Below are 13,341 nucleotides of genomic sequence, written 5' to 3'. Positions count from 1 at the left end.
GATTTCAAACAAGAAGCAATGAGTTAAATAAATCATGTCATATCCTGAAAAGGAATAGTATACAATCTAGAAAAATTATGCTTTAGGAAAATATTTATTGACTTGAGGAAAATATATGTTTAAGGAAATAATGTGAGATATAGAACAGCCTATACTGTACAACATTAATTATATAACATCCACTTATGAATATGATAAAACATATGATCATATCCCCAATACTTCTGAAGGATGGACTCTGAGGTAGACAGTTTGTTTGGCTAAGCTGGATGAAGATGATGACAGTGAACCATTAAACGGATTTCATCTCCTTTTTCTGGCTTTGTGCACCCTGAAAACCAGGAACATAAATATCAGAAAGACTATACTTTTTTTTTTTCCTGCTTTAACTTTAAGTTCTGGGATACATGTGCAGCATACGCAGGTTTGTTACACAGGTGTACATGTGCCATGGTGGTTTGCTGCACCCATCAACCTGTCATCTAGGTTTTAAGCCCTGCATGCATTAGGTATTCATCCTAATGCTCTCCCTCCTCTTGTCCCCGACTCCCTGACAGACTCCAGTGTGTGATAGTCCCCTCCCTGTGTCCATGTGTTCTCACCGTTCAATAGAAAGACTATACATTTTGTACAGATACTAAATGATTACCATAGTGTCACCTTCTTAGCTCCCAGAGTAAATAGATGAATTTAAGGTCATAAAACATGTGCTAAAAGGAGGCCATAAAAGAATATTCCAGTGTACTCCTGACATCATCACCTCATCAAAATTAATTTTGTACTGTAGGAACAATGTTAATTACCGTGACGTTTAACTGGAAAATAAACAAGTTATTTAAAATCTAGGACATCTGCTAGGAACACAAATAAAAAAGTAAGCAGGCTAAGGGAAATGCCAAGAGCGTGCCCAGCTCTTGCAAAAGAGATCTTTCACCTTCATGTACAAACTCAAGTTCACACTGATCTCTGATGCAATAAAAAATGTACTGTACACCATGAGATGAATCACCATAAACATTGTGGACTGTCATCCTGTAGAAGTGTGGAAGGCCACCTGTTCTTTGTACAAAGGACACAGACGCTGGTGCTGGGACCTGAAACTAAAATGAGGAAGAGAACTCAATACGGATGCTGCCCCAGCCCCAGCCCCACGCTGATCTTTAGTGCAATAAAAAATGTACTGTACATTGTGAGACCGATGTACAGTACATGGTGAGACAAATTACCGTAAATATTGTGGACTGTCACTCTGTGGAAGCATGGAAGGCCACCTGTTATTTGTACAAAGGACACAGATGCTGGTGCTAGGACCTGAAACTAAGGAAGAGAACTCAGTAGGGACGCTGCCCCAGACAAGTGTCAAATCAGCCAGGACAGCCCCAGATAACACAGTCCTCTTATGGCTCAAGCTCCAGGGCCACTTGCCCAAAATTAGAGACCACCACCAAATAGTTGGAGGCTAAGGAAGGATACTGCACTATAGGCTAAATGACTATTATCTTTGGCCTTCAAGTCAACAATAACTTTCCAAGGAGAAGAACTGCAAAAGAGCAGGAATATTTCTACACTATTGCCAGCGGTGCTATGAAAATCTGTTAAGACAGAAAAACTTGGTCCAGCTCAGTCATTTATTAGCTATTCGAGTTTGTGCACGTCTCTCGTCCTCTCTGAATACCTTTTGGATCCACAAAATTGTGAATTATATCTCCTTGGCAAGGTTTTGTGAGGATTAAAGAATTGTTGTAGGTAAAATGCCTAGAATAAATGCCTAGCGCACCATGAAGTTTTGGTAAGAGACAATTTCTTTTTACTTCCCCTTTTTCTCCTTCTCCTTTAGGTATAGTTCTATTTATTCGTTGACTTAAAATAGTGAAAAAGTGAAGGAGGAGGAAAAGAGGGAAGAGAACAAAGGGCATTATTTTAGTGGGTTCAGATATTATAGAGATTTCCTAATAAAATAACAGGTTACTACTAACTCTAGTTTATGTCTAAGTGCCAATTAATGCCGTGTGTGTGTGTGTGTGTGTGTGTATGCCTTTTTGCAAGAATTATGCCGTTTGCATTGTTTAGCTGCAAACATTTCTGTGCATGTGTTTTGTGTTCACTTTTGCATGTTCATTTTTATTTTGTTAATAGAATTAAGAAAATAAAACCTGGAAACCACATTTCTAGGCATTTTCTAGAAATCACAAGAAACTCGAGACCTGTCGTCAGTAGAACTATATCAGAACCACCTGAAGAGATGATTTAGTTTCATTTAAGGAATTTTCATGAAACAAACACACAAGGGGAGATGGAGAGAAAGTATGTGTTTGCAAAAGAGTCTTAGATTAGAAGACCTAGACAACACATTCATTCGTTTAACAAATATTTTTTGGGAAATTTTCACATGCCAGGATTGTGCTAGAGACACAGATATTTCCCAAGCTGCTAATTGCACATGGTCTCCTAAGTGAGAGCTACAAAAGCCCAGAGTCACTTTTTAGCTGCTTTTCTGCTATTTCCCAATAAGGGTCCGACTGGGAACTAACCAAACCAGAAGTTTCTAGAGCGTAGTGTGGTGCTCCACAGCTTGTAATGAGCAGGAACTAGAATGAACAACTGCAAGTTAATCACTTTTACAAGCAATGAGGACTACAGGCCATGCAGCAGTATTACAACCTGGTGGCTTGTTCCAGGGAAGACACTTGCAGTGAACTACACTCTCCCAGTTTGAGATACGTGTGATGGTCTCAAATCATGGCAAAATGTGTTTTCATGTTACCTATCCCTCCTCTGAATGCTCATACAAGGCACAGCCGACCCTCTATACCAGCGGAAGGTTTTTAAGCAATGTGAGATATTTCTACACAACACTTACCCATTTTGTAAAGAAAACTTTTTTACATTATCAAAATTTCTGATAATTATACCTATTTTCCTGCAACTAGAAGTTGTCAGCATAGTAGTCAGGTAAATCACAGTTCACATTTTCATGGACAGAAAATTTACCTGGCCTATTTTTCCCATTCCTTTGGTCATGAAAGTTTGGCTTGCTATTTCTCTGTCTTTAGAAACATGTGTTACCCTCTCTCCCTTATTTTTGAAGCAGTATGTTGTAGCAAAAGTTTTCATTAAAAGAAAACAACTGCTACGATTTGACAAGATGCAAAATAAGAGTTATGTAATAGTCACAGTCTCAGAAATAATTCTTGTTTTTCTTTCCTTTTAGAAATTTTTTGATGGAAAAATAAGCAAAAAGAAGACACTTAAAAATTACTCATAATCATAATCACTTCACCTAAAATACTTTAAACATTTTGGTGTATATAGTTCTGGCTCTGTACATATACAAATTCATATATATTTCCTTTACCTATATATTTCCTTTAATTCAGGCAGGGTCATACTCCCTCCCATGTTATACATTCTATTTCTCCATATTATTCAATGTTCTTCTACGTCATCTTTTGTTTTTTGTTTTTTGTTTTTTTTTTTTTTTTTTGAGATAGAGTCTTACTCTGTCACCCAGACTGAAGTATAGGGGCGCAATCTCAGCTTACTGCAACCTCCACCTCCTGGGTTCAAACAATACTCTGCCTCAGCCTCCTGAGTAGCTGGGATTACAGGTGGCCGCCACCATGCCTGGCTAATTTTTGTACTTTTAGTAGAGACGGGGTTTCACCATCTTGGCCAGGCTTGTCTTGAACTCCTGACCTCATGATCTACCTGCCTCAGCCTCCCAAAGTGCTGGGATTACAGGCATGAGCCACCACACCTAGCCATATGTCATCATTTTTAATGGCAGAATAGCACTCCACTATATTATGATTATTTAACCAATTGAGGCAAATATGTATAGACTCAGGATAAATAATGCTTTTAGGTCTCAACTTTTAAACCACTTTCCCCACTTTTGGTTGTCTTGGAAGTTATATTCTCAGCTGGTGTCTGAGCTTGTGCCTCACGGGTCAGCTAACACATAGTCAGTCCCCAGGGGAATTAATGAAGCTGAGGAGTCTGGAACTCTCTGGGTCGCCTATTGTCATTTGGAAAAAAGAAAATGATGGCATATGTCAGAACATAACTTCCTTCTGACCAGAGTGAGATGAAGAGTGTGAAATTTAAGAATCTATTTTCATCATTCAACTAATATTTATACAGCCCCTGCTACATATATCAGTCACTGTTCTAGCATACATGCTATTACACATGCCAGAGGTGCCCTAGGGAGCCCAATGCTCTACGCTGTTTTGGAGCCCATGTTTTAATGGGTTAACAATTTTGAAAAATTAAGAAAACCAAAAAGCAGCCTCAAATTCTTTTTGTTGATGTTGTTGATGTTGCATTATAATGGGATAGAAATCATATACTATAAATGGAACTATATTAGACACTAGCACAAAAGATATAAGATTCTTTGGTAAACTCAGACTATTCCATTTTCTAGTGAAGATATTAGATCCTCTGTATATCATACATTACCTAAAAGACAACAGTGTCCAGAAAATATATACTTTAGCCTTAATTATGTAATAAAAAGGATACCTTAGTATGGGTATTTTAATTCATGGAAAGCAAATTTCCTAGTGGCTTGGAGGCATTTGCCCAAGGAGTGAATAACATCATTGAGGACATGGCCTGTCCTAGGTATAAAAAGCAGACGTTGATGTGCAAGAGGCTAGGTGACATGCTGATTAAATAAGAAGCTATTTAGAAGACAGTAGGACCTTGAGTGTTCACTTGACTTGAGAATGGTTCAGTAAATTATGATACATCCATTAGAGGACTATTATGCAGCAATTAGAATAAATAAACTGCATATTTACTGACTTGGGAAGTTGCCCATGATATCAACATAAGTGAAAAAACAAGGTTGCTGAGTAACGTATGTAAAATAATACTGGTTTTGCTTTAAAAATGAGAAAGGTGAATACTGTACATGTGTCCATAGTTTAATATGCTTGTATGAACATGGAAATAGATGCGGAAGACTATCTACCTAACAGCATTATTTTAAATATATAAAATGGGGCAGAGGTGGGAGATGATTATTTTATATTCCATGCCTTTTTACGATGAGCAGTATTGGCTCAGCAATTTTTTAAAGTAGGAAAAATAAAGAAAAATGTTGTAGGGTACGCCAGGGCTGAAGGCATATCCTTGTAACCTTATTGTTACATTCATCAGCATTTATCCACGGAGCACTTATTGTTTTCAAAGATGAGAACACGAACATTGGACTTAACAATCTACCAGAGGGCCAATAATTTGACTGGGGAGATAAAATCTCTTCACAGGAAAATGAAAGTATGTTCATGTTGAGAACAGGGCTGGCTAATTTATGTTTATTTTTTGAAATGAATGTAGTGGAAATGGTGTAGCAAGTACAACGCAGACTTGGCAGCCGTTTCTGTCTGCTCCGTGCTTTCACGAACTTCGACAAGTCTCTTAACATCTGTAACACCATCTCTCAGGCCCCCTACCTCTGGAGTTGAGAAAGGGTACATCTGGATGCAATGCAATTAGCAATACATTAATGGGCATGAAAGGATTCCCTCCCCTCCGCACTCCAAGCCCTATGCCCCACCCCTATCGCCCAACCCCCTTCCCAGAGGTTGGAATTCATTGGGGCTGTTTCTCTAAAACATTCTTTGAAGTTGAGCCCTTAGCTCCACCATCATCAGGGAGACTTCTGAGAACCAAGTCGGCCCCAACAGCCAGTTCAGAATCTTGGCTAAGCATGAGCCCTTTTATTCAATGGTCAAAATGCAAAACCGGGCAACTTTTACTCATGGTGCTAAGTTGCAAACCATCTGTCTCTAGTCTCTAGCGAATGCCATTGGGAAGCATCAGGACAAAAGTCATCATCCAAAAATTCCAATTCTTGTTTTCTCTTGGTCTGGGCTTAAAGCCAGGGGCAGTTCTCCATAGGTGGCATGCTAGTGCCATCTGACTGCTGACATCTCCTGTGTGGTGGTTGAGAAAACTGGGGAAGAAAGAGCCAGGGGAGTCAAAGTACTGCACGTTAATTTAAAAATGTGCAGGATGAAAGAGGAGAGGAATGTAAGGGTAGGCACTTGCAACAATTTGCATTACTGCCATATCAGCAAAAAATAACCAGCTGGCTCTCAGCAGGGAGTTCCCCATCCAGCTGCTGTGGGTGCATCACAGGTCTAAAGAGGGCCCACAGCCTATAACACTGATCAGGGTTTCAGTCCATCCTCCAGTGGGTTACAGACCGTGTTTCATGGGCCTCCCATTTCAGAAGAAATTTTGAGGAGAAAGCTACATCCAATCCTTCTGTGTCACCTGATATATTTAATAGCAAGAAAGGAAGGGAGGAAGGGAGGGAAAGGAGGGGAAAGAAGGACCCAGTACTTTGGTAGTCCAAAGCACAAGTATTGCTTGAGGCCAGGAGTTTGAGACCAGCTAAGCAACATAATGAGACCCTGACTCTACAAAAAACGTTTTTTAAATTAGCCAGGTGTGATGGTACATGCCTCTAGTACCAGCTACTTAGGAGGCTGAAGCAGGAAGATGGTCTGAGTTCAGGAGTTCAAGGTTACAGTGATTAAGCCACTGCACTCCAGCCTGGGAGACAGAATAAGACTTTGTCTCTAAAAATCATAATAGTAATAATAAAATGAAAAGACCAAATTCTGACGCTTAACTGTTTTGTGGGTCTGTGTTGTCTACTTTCCCTTCATTCTCAGCTTTTTATTTCACAGTGCTAGGTAATATATGGAAAAGAACTAAGACACAGTCCTTTAGGTATTGCCGAAACTCCTATCTAAATGTGAGCGAGCAATGGAAAATTAGATACATGAAATATGAGGGCTGAGAAAGTGTGTTTTAGGGATGGGGTGGGAGCTCCTCATACTGTGTGGGTAGACTAAAGCAAGCTGCCAATCAAGATCTCCTTAAGATTATTTAGCAGAGGGAGGAGAGAAGAGGGGGCGATCACTTAGTGAGTTGAGCAGAGGAATACCTTGCAGCTTTAGCGAATGTTTGGAGGTAGAAGCGTGAGTGGGCAGCTCACATTTCTTCTGCTCCCACCACCGCCATCACACTATCTCCTTGTCTGCTAAAATTTCATTATTTTTCCGTCAAGCACTTACTCTCCAAATTAGGCAATCCTAAAATGCATTTAATTCCATATACCTCGGATCTGTTCAGTAGGCAAATGCGAGAATTGAAACTTGACTATCCAGTCGGGCCACTGATATTCTCTTAAACTAGTCTGTGCTTTACATTTAAATCAGACCCAGGGGAGGAAGTATGGTGTGGTGGAAAAAGCTTTCACCTGAGAATCTAAAGACCTGCAATCTAGTTCCCCATTTGAGACTCAGAAATGTTATGACCTTGACCAAGTTTTGGCCCTTAGTATCTTCACTGGGATAAAATAATGGAGAAAAGTCACCTCTAAAATCTCTTTTCACTCCAGAATGCTCTGTTTTGCCAAGCCTATTATAGGAGAACTAATGTTTTAATAGGTCAGTTCTATTGAGTCAGCACATATTTATTGAGCATCTACTATTGTGGCTTGAAAACATTCAGGTCATTGATAAAAGTGAATTCTTAGAAACATGCAATGCACTGAGAGAATCCTAATTATTTAATAAACATGCTGTGACAGTGATTTTACTTAATCCACAGACCATGAAACCTCCCAGGCAGGTAGCTCAGTAGAGTGGTGGTTTTAAAATGACAAAGACCTTTTCCTTGAAAACTGACTCAGTTATAATCAGTGTGCTTGTGACAAGACACTTCGCATTTCTTTGTCTTTATTTCCTTCTCTGAATTTGGGACAGTGAGGCCCACCTTAAATGGCTGTGATGAGGTGCAAGAACTCTACCTTTCAGTAGAACAGCTAAGCATAATAACCTAGTAGGAATGTATGAAGTTTTGAGCTCAGCAGATCAGGTTTGAAGGCTGGCTTTATGATTTCTTAGATATGTTACTGTTCGAAAGTCAGTTAATTATTCCAAGCCTCAGCTTCTTGTGTGAGATGGGCTACTAACAGTTACCACAAAAAATTACTGTATGTGAAGGGTTTAGCATCGTTCATGACGCTTGGTAAGAGCTCAGTTAATAAGAGCAATTTACTGTGAATTACAAATTCAGAATTGGCCCATCTAGGCACAGTAAGTAGCTGGAGTTTACCTTTGTATTACACAGGGAAGGAATCATGTTAGAAAAGGGTATAAATGGGCTCAGCATGGTGGCTCATGCCTGTAATCCCAGCACTTTGGGAGGCCAAGGCAGGTGATCGCTTGAGGCCAGAAGTTTGAGACCAGCCTGACCAACATGATGGAACCCCATCTCTACTAAAAAACAAAAATTAGTCTGGTCTGGTGGCATGTGCCTGTAGTCCCAGCTACTTGGGAGGCTGAGACATGAGAATCACTTGAGCCTGGGAGGCAGATGTTGCAGTGGGCTGAGACAGTGCCACGGCACTCCAGAGTGGGTGACAGAGTGAGACTCTTGTCTCCAAAAAAAAAAAAAGAGTACAAATGGCAATCTAAGAAAAAATTCAATCTACCTAAAAGATAAGCTATTGTTACATAGATATAACTAACTCCATGTGTCGAATTTACAGATAAATAATGATTGTGATGAAAACAAAAGTCAACATCGCTTTGATTTGCAACTTATTCTATTTGTGACAAAGACTTCTACCTAATCCATTATTTGTGAAGCTATTTCATTATTAGAAATAGAGGCGAAAAATATTGTATTTTCTTGGCACGATCCAAGTTTGGAGGGGTTGAAAGTGAATTTAATTTGAGTCATTAGGTTCTTTGGTATGGACAACTATGATTCAATTTATTAGAAGGATATTGGTGAGCACAACACACCAAATGAATGGAAGTCTGGAGAAGCAGTTCCAGAAGTAGGTCAGGAGCCAGGAAGGAGACTTTGTTAGGGTCAGTTTCTTACCTTCTTTCGTCAGTGTTGAAAGTCCAGTTGACCAGGCTTAGAACTTAGAAGGCCTTCCCTCCAGATCCTTTCCACAGCAAGGATCTGCCCAGAGGCTATTTCTGGAACCCCTTTGCCTTCATTGAGGAAGAACTGATTATCTGAATTTTCTGACCTACTATGACACTCTACAATGGGGGAAAAATAAATCCTTCAAAGAAAATGAAAGATATTGATAGGAAGCAGAGATAGAGGTTGGGTGACCAATATTAACGAAAGTCCCTACAGAGCTGGACAGACTTGTTTCCACCTCTGACGCTGCCACTTGCTATACAAATTACTCCACTTTCCCAAGTCTATTGTAAAATGAGGACAACAGTAAAAGCAACTCCACAGGATTGCTATGAAATATAAATATAGCAACGTTTATAAAGTTCCCAGCACAATACCTGTCACATAATAAGTACAGGTATTGATCGACTTATGACCTACGCAACTTACGACCATTCGACTTTACGACCACAATCGCTAGCCACGACTGCTCCGCTGTAGATTTTTGGAAACACTACAGCATTTTGATGTGTATCAAGAATATCGCTACCGCCTGGGAGGCTGTGATGACAAAGTGCATGAATGGCATCTGGAAAAATTGTGTTAAGCGCTATGTTAATGATTTTGACGGATTTGACAGTGAACATGAACTTGAAATGATTCGGGAAAAAATAGTAAAACTCGCTAACGATCTTTCTTTGGAGTGTGAAATGGAAAATGTCGAAGAGTTGCTAGACAAAGAATCTGGAGAACTTACAAATGAAGAGCTAATCGAACTGGAAGAAAGAGTGGCGGAAGAAGAAAGAAGAGAAGCAGAGAAAGAAGAGGAGGAGCCAGAAAGAAAGTTCACCACTAAGGGATTATCAGACGGTTTATCTTTACTGAATAAACTTCTTATACATTTCGAAGCAATGCGCCCAAACATCGAACAATTTGCAAGGATTGAACAGATGGCACACGATGTGTTTCGTCCGTTATCGTGAAATTTATGAAGAAAAAAAGAAACATACAATTCAGACAAAGCTCACCATGTTTATGAAAAAACCAACTCCGGTAACCCCAACTGCTGCCTCAGATGACGACATCAACGATCCGCAGCCAAGCACCAGCGGCCAATAAAATGTTTTGTACATGTTTATATATTTTGATATGTTTTGCAATTGGGAAAATGTTTCCTATGGTATTTTTTACACCTGTATTTTGTATTTTTGTATGCACCTGTATTTTGTAATTTTGTATGTTTTGCAAATATTAAACCAGTTGTACTGGTAATGCAGTGTTTTACTTAAACCTAACGAATGTAAAAATAAGAAACAAAATGGTGTAAAGATGATAGAAATGGCATAAAATGAACAAAGAAAATTGATATATAACAATAATGAAAGAAAATTATGATAAAATATGACTTGAAGATTTTTATAACATCATTTCACAGTACTTGTACATATAGTCTACTCAACTTACGACCAAATCATGTTACGATCGGTCTGTTGGAGCCAATTGTGGTTGTAAGTCGAGCACTAGCTGTATATCTATTAAGTTTCAGTAAATCAAACTTTCCTTTCTTATGTCAGTGATACCTGTGTTAGCCTTTTCGATATTAGTTCCACGTATATTTACTTATATATTTCTTACATTCATGTGTGTTAGTATTTTATTATTTAATTATGTACTTCCAGAGAAAAAAGATCATGCCTCTTTTTAACCAGTGCCATTTGCTTTTGATGATATCAGTGACAATAGCAATAGTAACAGGGAGCCATTGTCCTAGTAATCAGTTTTAAGTACTCTTTGAGACTTTTAAAATCTCTACATAATATAATATCTATACACAGTGCTTATAGTTATGCTTGAGATACAGGTATCCATTTTCTTTTTCATCGTCATGCTGAGGGACCCTGATGACACATAGACCGTATTGCCCTTACAAGGCTCTTGATGACAGAATGGTTGGCACAGCCTTACTTTCCTAAATAGTTTGCTGATTTACTTGTTCCATTTTTAGACTCTAGCAGATCGGCATTGGTGACACACGCTAATTATTTGGTTTGACTCGTGGCTGGCATGAGACTTCCATCTGCATCAATCAGTAAGACATGATCAGTGTGAGGTTAATACACCCAATCGACAACCAATTTGTTGTAATGAGAAGCCTTGTTTATTTTTCTGTGTTCCCCAGAGATAATCATGTGTTGGAAGCATAGCTGCCAGAAGTGTAGCATAAACTTGGTGAGACTGCATCTAACTGCCTTCAAGTGGAAGCTGCATTGTCTACTTATTAATAGCTTATCAACTCTCAAATTGCATTGACCCACCCAATTACACATTTAAGACCTTCTGCATCTCTCTTAGTGTTTCCAGCTCTCATTTCTATGTGGAAACAGTCTTGGAAGGCAGCTGAAGACTGTGCTTTCATAGTTTGTCTTTCTTTGTGCCCTAGTACAATATTTTGAGACATTCCATCAAATGCCCCTCTTCTTTCTAAACCATCATCATGTGACGGTCACAGCTTCATTAAGACGTGTTAGTTACGCTTCCTGATTTAATTCGGAGCGAATTAAATCATACTCAATAAACTCACCAAGAGTTTTGTTGGTTGCTTGTGTAATGCTTGGCTAAGATTAGAAAGGCAATGGCCTCCAATCATGGTAGTAGCTAATTCTTTGTTTAATACTTTAGGTCAAAGTGAGTGCACATGTCACCATTTTGTGGTCTACCACAGCAAACACAGAAGAGTACTTTCTGCCCCCTGGTGCTCATTGTCTGCTACTGCAGCTGATGAGTCATCTGAGAGATGTTCCAGACAGAAGTAGAAGGATTTGTGTCTTCTGCTTACAGCACATGAGCAAAGCCACAACTTTTGAGTGCTTCACATATCAGATAGCTCCTAAATATGCAAGTGTCAGGAAAATGAATGAAGAGGATCTCTCAATTCTGTAACTGGCAGTACCACTGGGGAGAATGGCAGAGGCTCTGGGCTCTGGCTCTTGCCTCATTCGCCTCTGACCTGGGAGCCCTCTGAGGTGCTGGCTGGGCCACCCTGGCCATATCTAAGTCTCTTGATTAGACTAGGTTATTCCCTGACTCAACACACTGACATCTGCTTCTCTCTCTGCCTAAAAACTTTCTTACCCCCTTCAGCCACTAAATCCTATCTCTCCTTCAGAATTTAGCTGAAAGGTCACCTAAACAGGAAAGTCTCAATCAGGACTACCTTAAATCTTCTCATACAGCCTGATTCCACTCCTTCAAGACAGCCATTATGATTGTAATTGAATAATTAAACTGTTCAATGAATATGCAATCTGCTAAAACGTAAGTCCCTCTAGGGTCTTATTTACATTTGTATCTCCCGTAGGTGTACAACACATAATTTTTAAATGAATGAATGAATTCTGAAGTGAAAACACAACATTCTAAAATTTGACAAACTTTTTGTTTGCAGATAAACCAGAGCCAGGCTTATTCTGGAGTGTAATTTCAAAGATAACCAGAGGAAGAAGAGAGGAGGAGACAGGGAAGGGATGGGACTGAATTGGGTCAACATTCTCTTCATCCTGCCTCACCAAGGAAGAGTTGTATGCTAATGTAATTCAATGCCAAAACAAGCTTGCAGAAACTTTTCTCTTTCCTCAAAGTTCTCTAAGTGTAGAAAGAGTAAGCATGCTTTTCAAATCCTACTATTTTTTATCCTTTGCCTATAATATGGATCCACCCTCCAAGACTCTGAAAGTTTTTATTGTAATATCCGTGTGTGGAACAGCAGCTTAGTTACTGAAGCAATGTCCATTGCTTTGTAGGGCCACGAACAATGCTTTTCATTACTGAGCATAACGTACTCTGCAGTTATTTTCTCTGTAGCCTTATAATGGAATAATTCTCTAATAACTTCTCTGTAACTTTATATTGGTATAATTGTAGTTTTCCTTCTACAGATGGAGGCAACAAGCACAGACAGATATGGAACCTTTGCCCACTGTGACATAGCAGGCAAGCCTGGGTCAGCTCCAGAGTGGCAATAGAGGGAAATTCCCAGGACTCCAGGCCTCTTGGAAGTTTCCAAGGCCTTCAACTGATCACAGATCCTGGTTTTTCTCCCATTGGCTAAAAAGATAATAAATAAAAGTTACAGCTTGACTACTGTCTGAAAAAAATCTTGTAATGGTTAATAGAGAAAAGGTGAGAAAGTCCAGATGTTTGCCTTTTCCCCTGCTTAGTGTGAGTTAAATGCTAACTTGACTCTAGGTCTAAAGGTAGATCAGAAAGTGTTTTCTATTTATAAGTTGATTCATATCAGAAAAAATGCAGGACACAGACAATGCCCAATAGTTACACTGGGACATGGGAAAGGAGAGGAAGGGGAGTAACGCTTGTAGGGTTGATACTGTT

General features: G+C 39.4%; 1 long non-coding RNA gene across 1 annotated transcript in view; it reads left to right on the top strand.

Moving 5' to 3' along the window:
- Positions 1-13,089, top strand: part of LOC116549262 — a 15,383-nt gene extending 2,294 nt beyond the window's left edge. Inside the window, exon 2 of the long non-coding RNA XR_004267778.1 lies at positions 12,888-13,089. This is a non-coding gene — a long non-coding RNA (uncharacterized LOC116549262). The remainder of the gene's footprint in view (positions 1-12,887) is intronic.
- Positions 13,090-13,341: the final 252 nt, after the last annotated feature.

Source organism: Sapajus apella, unplaced genomic scaffold (assembly GCF_009761245.1).
Source record: "Sapajus apella isolate SASKATOON/1434 unplaced genomic scaffold, GSC_monkey_1.0 scaffold6, whole genome shotgun sequence".
NCBI classification, from domain to species: domain Eukaryota; kingdom Metazoa; phylum Chordata; class Mammalia; order Primates; family Cebidae; genus Sapajus; species Sapajus apella.
This window is presented reverse-complemented; position numbering and strand designations above follow the sequence as displayed.